This window comes from Conger conger, chromosome 18 (assembly GCF_963514075.1).
Source record: "Conger conger chromosome 18, fConCon1.1, whole genome shotgun sequence".
NCBI classification, from domain to species: Eukaryota; Metazoa; Chordata; class Actinopteri; order Anguilliformes; family Congridae; genus Conger; species Conger conger.
Window position 1 is genome coordinate 9,065,015 of NC_083777.1, and position 6,950 is coordinate 9,071,964.

A 6,950-nucleotide genomic window follows, 5' to 3' on the forward strand; every position below is an offset into this window, starting at 1 on the left:
GACCGTGGAGGGGCCAGGGGCGTTTAACGTGCTACAGTGGTCCAGGGGTGTTAACGTGCTACAGTGGTCCAGGGGCGTTAACGTGCTACAGTGGTCCAGGGGCGTTAACGCACTACAGTGGTCCAGGGGCGTTAACGCGCTACAGTGGTCCAGGGGCGTTTAACGTGCTACAGTGGTCCAGGGGTGTTAACGTGCTACAGTGGTCCAGGGGCGTTAACGTGCTACAGTGGTCCAGGGGCGTTAACGTGCTACAGTGGTCCAGGGGCGTTAACGCACTACAGTGGTCCAGGGGCGTTAACGCGCTACAGTGGTCCAGGGGCGTTAATGTGCTACAGTGGTCATGGGGCGTTAACGTGCTACAGTGGTCCAGGGGCGTTAACGCGCTACAGTGGTCCAGGGGCGTTAATGTGCTACAGTGGTCATGGGGCGTTAACGTGCTACAGTGGTCCAGGGGCGTTAACGCACTACAGTGGTCCAGGGGCGTTAACGCACTACAGTGGTCCAGGGGCGTTAACGTGCTACAGTGGTCCAGGGGCGTTAACGTGCTACAGTGGTCCAGGGGCGTTAACGCGCTACAGTGGTCCAGGGGCGTTAATGTGCTACAGTGGTCATGGGGCGTTAACGCACTACAGTGGTCCAGGGGCGTTAACGTGCTACAGTGGTCCAGGGGCGTTAACGCACTACACTGGTCCAGGGGCGTTAACGTGCTACACTGGTCCAGGGGCGTTAACGTGCTACACTGGTCCAGGGGCGTTAACGTGCTACACTGGTCCAGGGGCGTTAACGTGCTACACTGGTCCAGGGGCGTTAACGTGCTACACTGGTCCAGGGGCGTTAACGCACTACACTGGTCCAGGGGCGTTAACGTGCTACACTGGTCCAGGGGCGTTAACGTGCTACACTGGTCCAGGGGCGTTAACGTGCTACACTGGTCCAGGGGCGTTAACGCGCTACACTGGTCCAGGGGCGTTAACACACTACAGCGGCCCAGGGGCGTTAACACACTACAGTGGTCCAGGGGTGTTTAACACACTACAGTGGCCCAGGGGCGTTAACGCGCTACAGCGGTCCAGGGGCGTTAACGCGCTACAGCGGGCTTACAGTTCTGCTGCAGACCCGTAATGAATCCGCCAGGGATCGTCGGGGTCACAGCCGTCCGAGGAGGAGGAGGGCGGAAAACAAACCCGACAACGCGGGAATCCCACCGGCGGGGCCTGGGGGACGGACAGCCACGCTCGGCTGGACGCCGGTCCGCTGGGTTTAAAGACACTGGCGGAAACACAGAAACAAGACCAAACACATCAGCTGCTGTCAAGTCGCCACTGAGGGAAGTGTACCGGGAGCAAAGGACACGGATGTCACGGAGAAAAGAGCCATCAACACCCAGCCCTGCGCAACTCTGTGTGAGATCAACTGAGTCTCAAACGTGTTAGAGAAAGAGCCATCGACTCCAGGACGAACACCCAGCCCTGCGCAACTCTGTTTGAGATCAAATGAGTCTCAAACGTGTTAGAGAAAGAGCCATCGACTCCAGGACGAACACCCAGCCCTGCGCAACTCTGTGTGAGCTCAAATGAGTCTCAAACGTGTTAGAGAAAGAGCCATCGACTCCAGGACGAACACCCAGCCCTGCGCAACTCTGTGTGAGATCAAATGAGTCTCAAACGTGTTAGAGAAAGAGCCATCAACTCCAAGATGAACACCCAGCCCTGCATAACTCTGTGAGATCAACGGAGTCTCAAACGTGAAAGAGAAAGAGTGGTGGCACTGGGGAGGTGAAAGTGAAACATACATTACCACAAATATTATTATTATTATTATTATTATTATTAAGTGCTTTTCATACATGCTGATCACATACCAATGATCCAGAATGAAAGAAGAAAACTCAACTGAAAGAAGAAGCGAGGTATGAATTCCAGAATGTGTGACTTTAAAACAGAATAAAAAGGAGCCCGGTTAAAAACTACAACCCTGACAGTCACACAGGAATATGAAGTATTATAAAAACCATTTATACTTATACCACTGACAGAATACCAATTTGCCGTAATTCGAGTGGGATCATTCAGGTAGCTGTTAAAAAAGCTTGGTTCATCATCGGTTGGTTTTGTCGCATTTGAAAAAAGTGTTCTTCAAAAACATATTCCAGTGGGCCAGTGCCCCTTTTTTAAAAAAAAAAATGGCGCCCACAGGACAAATATTTTTAAAAACAAATAAGATATACAGTAATGCATGTGTGAATACACAAAGCAGATGCTTTTTTAACACGCGTACATAGTGTATTATATTACAGTCTGTCACAAGTGGAATGGCGCTGACAACACTGCAAATTCAGAAACAGACATATATATTTTTTCCATGTACAATTTCCTGACGGATCTGAATAGTATACTTTTTCCTTCACAGTGATCAAAGAGCAAAAGGTGTGCCCATGGCAGGTCACGTCTGCCCCTCAGGCTGCCAGCCGAATATCCCTGTTCTAGAAAAATCCCAAGTGTTTGATATGCAGTGTACGATGACATGCTGTTATTTCTTTGTGCACTGTTCTAACCAGGTCACCACACACCTTCCACCGTTTTAAAGGGGAGTGCGATTGCTTAAAGAGGAAATATTAAATTAATAACCTCAACTCCGTCTGTGAAACAAAAGGTGGTAGAATCCATGTAAAATTTTAGCAGGAACAGTATTCGGAGTGTTTTCCCTCCTCCGCCCTGCTGCGTACAGAGAGGACAGGGGGTGGGGTGGGGAGAGGGCTCACACTGTTTCCGCCTGACACACATTCCAAGCACGACCACAGACCAGAGTAAGCCCAGAGCACCTCTGGAACAAAGCAAATTACAGTTCAGCAACTTCACGCCCCCAATTTCTACACATAGGACCACATCAAGGAAACAGATAGGACTAAATTATGTTTAGTTTGGGGTTTTACATTTCAATTTAGCCCCAGGCTTCAGAGACATTAAGGCCTTAATCTAAATCCTGGTCAGTGTGTGCTCCCCGGAGCATAAACCGTGGTTTATTAGCATCTCCGCGGTCCCTCTCCATAATGGCAAAACAGTCGCTCATTACTGGTCATTAGATTCATATTACATTTATTTGCAATAGCAATACATCTTATATTCATAAATGGGGGGGAAAAAAAAAAAACCTGTAATGCATTGCTTTGACACCTGCTGCATGATGTGAAAGAAAAAAAAACACACCGAACAAAACATTTGGTAATTGGAGCGGGGAGTGCATACCACACCTCTGTGTGTGGACTGCTAATCTGTGCCTGTCTAAATTTAGCACGTAAGCACAGAGAAATAAAATACAATAAACTGTCTATAGGCAGACTCCGGATAAAGAAGCCTGCAGTGTACTCATACGGTATGTAGTGCCTTTGCTAAATTAGATTCCGCTGTCCTTGAAAAATAATATGGTAAATATTATATTTGTCAGGACAATTGTGCATCAAACCAGTCTTTGCCATTATATTAATTAAACGGAATGTCGATACATGGTACACAGACCCTGTGGACAACTTCAGCGCTTCACACTGAAAGAGTTATTGACGGTACAATTTCCAAAATGGCTGCTGAAGGCCACGCTGATATAAAACACCTTTAAAGAAGTGCAGGACAGCACGTCCGAAACACGCCAGGAAGCCTATGCCATTGCCTGAACTTAAAATAAGCCGACCAAATCTAAAAAATAAAAAAATAAAGTTAGTAAATGTACAAATCAATTAAAAATATTGAATGCCACTTTTTTTTCTGTTCTTTATTAGGCAGTGCAAAGCTTTATCAAGGCAATGGCAAATTACCAAATGATCAAGATTTTCTCATTTATCTTATATTATCAGTTAAGGTAGAAGTCTGTCGACACAATGGGAGTGCTGTGTAAGTGTTGTCTGTTATTGTGCAAACCCTGTAAAAAATGTGTAATTTAGATCCTCTTTCAGTAACTAGCATTGATTACAGGACTCTGCCACCCACACTAAACCTTGTGTATATCTGCAGCATACATTTCCCCAAGTAATGATGTCAAAGTCAACACACAACAGTTCTGCATTCTGTGCGCTAAATATTCAAAGCGTGTGCATAACACTGCTTTATATAACGGAGACTCAGGCCTTTGACAGGAATCTCTTTTAATTTTCACAATCTTGAGGCATAATTGTGCTAAATTGATGCTGTATTATTCTGAAGTAGACATTTGTGACACCCCTTTGCTTATTGCACTGTTTTCTCTGGCTAAATGAGGGCTTTTAAACTCATTTAACTTCCTCTGAGTAAAAGTTAACACGGGGGCAATGTCAGCAGCTGCACCGAAGCTTTTCCTGGGAAAAAAAAGAGAGAAAAAAACAAAACCGCAATACCCTGAACTTGCTGCAGCGATTGTAATGACGTTCATCCGAATGTTCTTGATCGCTCAGAGGAGGGGGGGAAAAAAAAAAAAAATCATAAAACCAGGAAAATGACAATATACCTGCCAGCCGTTCAAACCCAGCTTCCATTACAGGTGGACAGAGCGCATTAATGGACTCATTATCTACATCAGACCATATGGACACGGGCCGAGGTGGGTCAGGCTGATGGAGTCTTGAGGTGCTCTGCCTAATTATAACAATTACGCCATCTCCAGCGTGAGGGGCAGTTAGAGAAAATGGTGTCACGGCCTCCCCAGATTGGTGTCAGCGCGGCCGGGCTTGGAGTGAGCCCGAGTGGGCTCGCCCGCGGCTCTCGTGATGCCCCTGAGCTGTTCGCATCACAATCGCTCCAGGTTAGCAAATAAAGGGGGAGGAAAGTTAGGGGGGGGAATGTGGTCTACTGGGGTGATTTTAGGTATCTATTTATTTTTGTGTCTATTTTTCATAACTGGCAACAAAAGAGCATGTTTTTGTTTGAACTTTGCTTGGGCTCTGCGTGTGTCAGGCGATATTCAAATGGTATTTCCGACATGGATGGTAATGCTATTGAAATAATAATGCATTGATAATCATTTATACAATTTCTAAAAATAATAATACAATTATTTTCACTCAAAAACATATACATTAAAAAAAATTGGAAATTGCATCTTATATGAAATTATATGAAGAATTGCAGGCTGAAAATTGTTTAGCATGGTATATTTCTAGGCAACTTTTTTCATTTCAGCTATCCATAAACAAAAGCAATATAAGTGAGTCCAATTTTAAAGTGCATTCCAACCATGTGTATTTTCCATATAAAGATATCATATTCAAAGCACCCACAATGCCATATAAGTTAGAAGTATGTGACTTTGCTGCTGTAAAAGTACATACCACAACAAAAGATAGTTTCAGTCTGAGTAGACTTTCTCCATGCTTATGATTTCTTCTCATTTTGAAACAGCTTTTTGAATCTCTTTTATAAGGCGTCAGGATTTACCGCGGCCAGGTCCTTGAGTGCTTAAATTGGGCCCAGAGGATGCGGTCTGATCGATACTCTCCCCGCAGGTGTGTACGCTCCGGGAACACAAGCGCTTTAGCACTGGCTCAGATAAAACAAAATCACTCCGTAATGAGGTGTGGTTGGACTGCCTCAACCGAACGGCGAAGTGTTGCTGGCGAATGCTCCGCAGACGCACTACGCAAAATAACAACACGTTATCGACGAAAACACGATAGAAAACAAAACAAAGCAGGTGTGTGCTGCAGGACAGCAGCGAGTCTCAGAGCAAAGATCACAGCCCTGCTTACAGCACCAAGTAATCAGCCAGGGAGTTATTCCCAATGTAGGCCTTCCATAGCCATTGGTCTCTGCCATTTTAAAATGTTTTCCTTCAAATTCGGACTGTCTTCCAGTTACAAGTGGCGGCCACTGAAACAACCTTTGGATTAAATGGATGAATTTGCCATGCAATCAGTACATTAACAGTCATTTTTTAATGGACTACTGCCTGTGTAGGAAAATAAACCAATGCTAATCCTGAATTACCTAATTGTATAAAATCCATGACTATCCAGCCATAGAACATTGTCATGAACTACAATTAAGTTATGGGGACTCGTTTATTTTTGAATAAGTAAATAATTTCAGATATAAATAATAATAGTAAATGGGTTAAATAATGAATTACAAACTTGCAACAAACAGCAGTTTTTGCTGGAGGTTTGCTACTTAGCCTTAACCATTGGTTAATGGTGAAGCTCAACCAGAAACTATTTAGCTGATATAAATCTTTATCATCATCTTTACTTATATTGAATCCCTGGAAACAACTAATTTGTTTGACATCTGTCGTATACATATGTATGCAACATAATGATAAAAATTAAAAAAAAGATGTTGGTAAAATACCAACCCTCAGGGGCACACATTATCGACTATCAACAACTCTAGTAAATATTTTTGGATTGATATATGAATTGTAATAATTATGTTACATGAATTGCTACAGCTGACTAACAATTGGTTTACACATTAATTATTCCATTATTATCGCTAGTGTATCGAGCACTTTAAAGGTACGATAGGTAATTTTAGACTCCTAACGGTCAACAGAGGAATTGTAGCAACAAACACTCTCAAGCCACAACCCCCTTCTCTGTGAATGCGCTGAAGTTGAAATACAATTTTTCAACAAGTTAGCTTGAATTATTGAATTACAGCTACACAATGTTTTGGTACAGAGTATCGATACGTCAACTGTATATTTTGAAACTTGTCAACATGTCAGTGAGCCTGTTTCAATGATAAGAAGGGATTTAACCCTAACCCTGACCTATTGTACCTTTAAACTTTGGCATCAAACTATCACAATCCAATCAATAAGCCCATCAATACTTGCAACACTGCAGTGCAACTATGGACTATTCATCCAATAACGTACTTTGATTTTGACAGAATTATCACAGCGCTTTCCATTGGACACTTTTGTTTAATCCCGCCTCGAGAAGGCGTTCCTGGGTCGCGGACCTCGCGGACCAAAGCCTGAGC

General features: G+C 43.9%; 1 long non-coding RNA gene across 1 annotated transcript in view; it reads right to left on the reverse strand.

Moving 5' to 3' along the window:
- The window catches only part of LOC133117987 (uncharacterized), a 29,726-nt gene extending 24,104 nt beyond the window's left edge, over window positions 1–5,622 (reverse strand). Inside the window, exon 1 of the long non-coding RNA XR_009706351.1 lies at window positions 5,294–5,622. This is a non-coding gene — a long non-coding RNA (uncharacterized LOC133117987). The remainder of the gene's footprint in view (window positions 1–5,293) is intronic.
- Window positions 5,623–6,950: the final 1,328 nt, after the last annotated feature.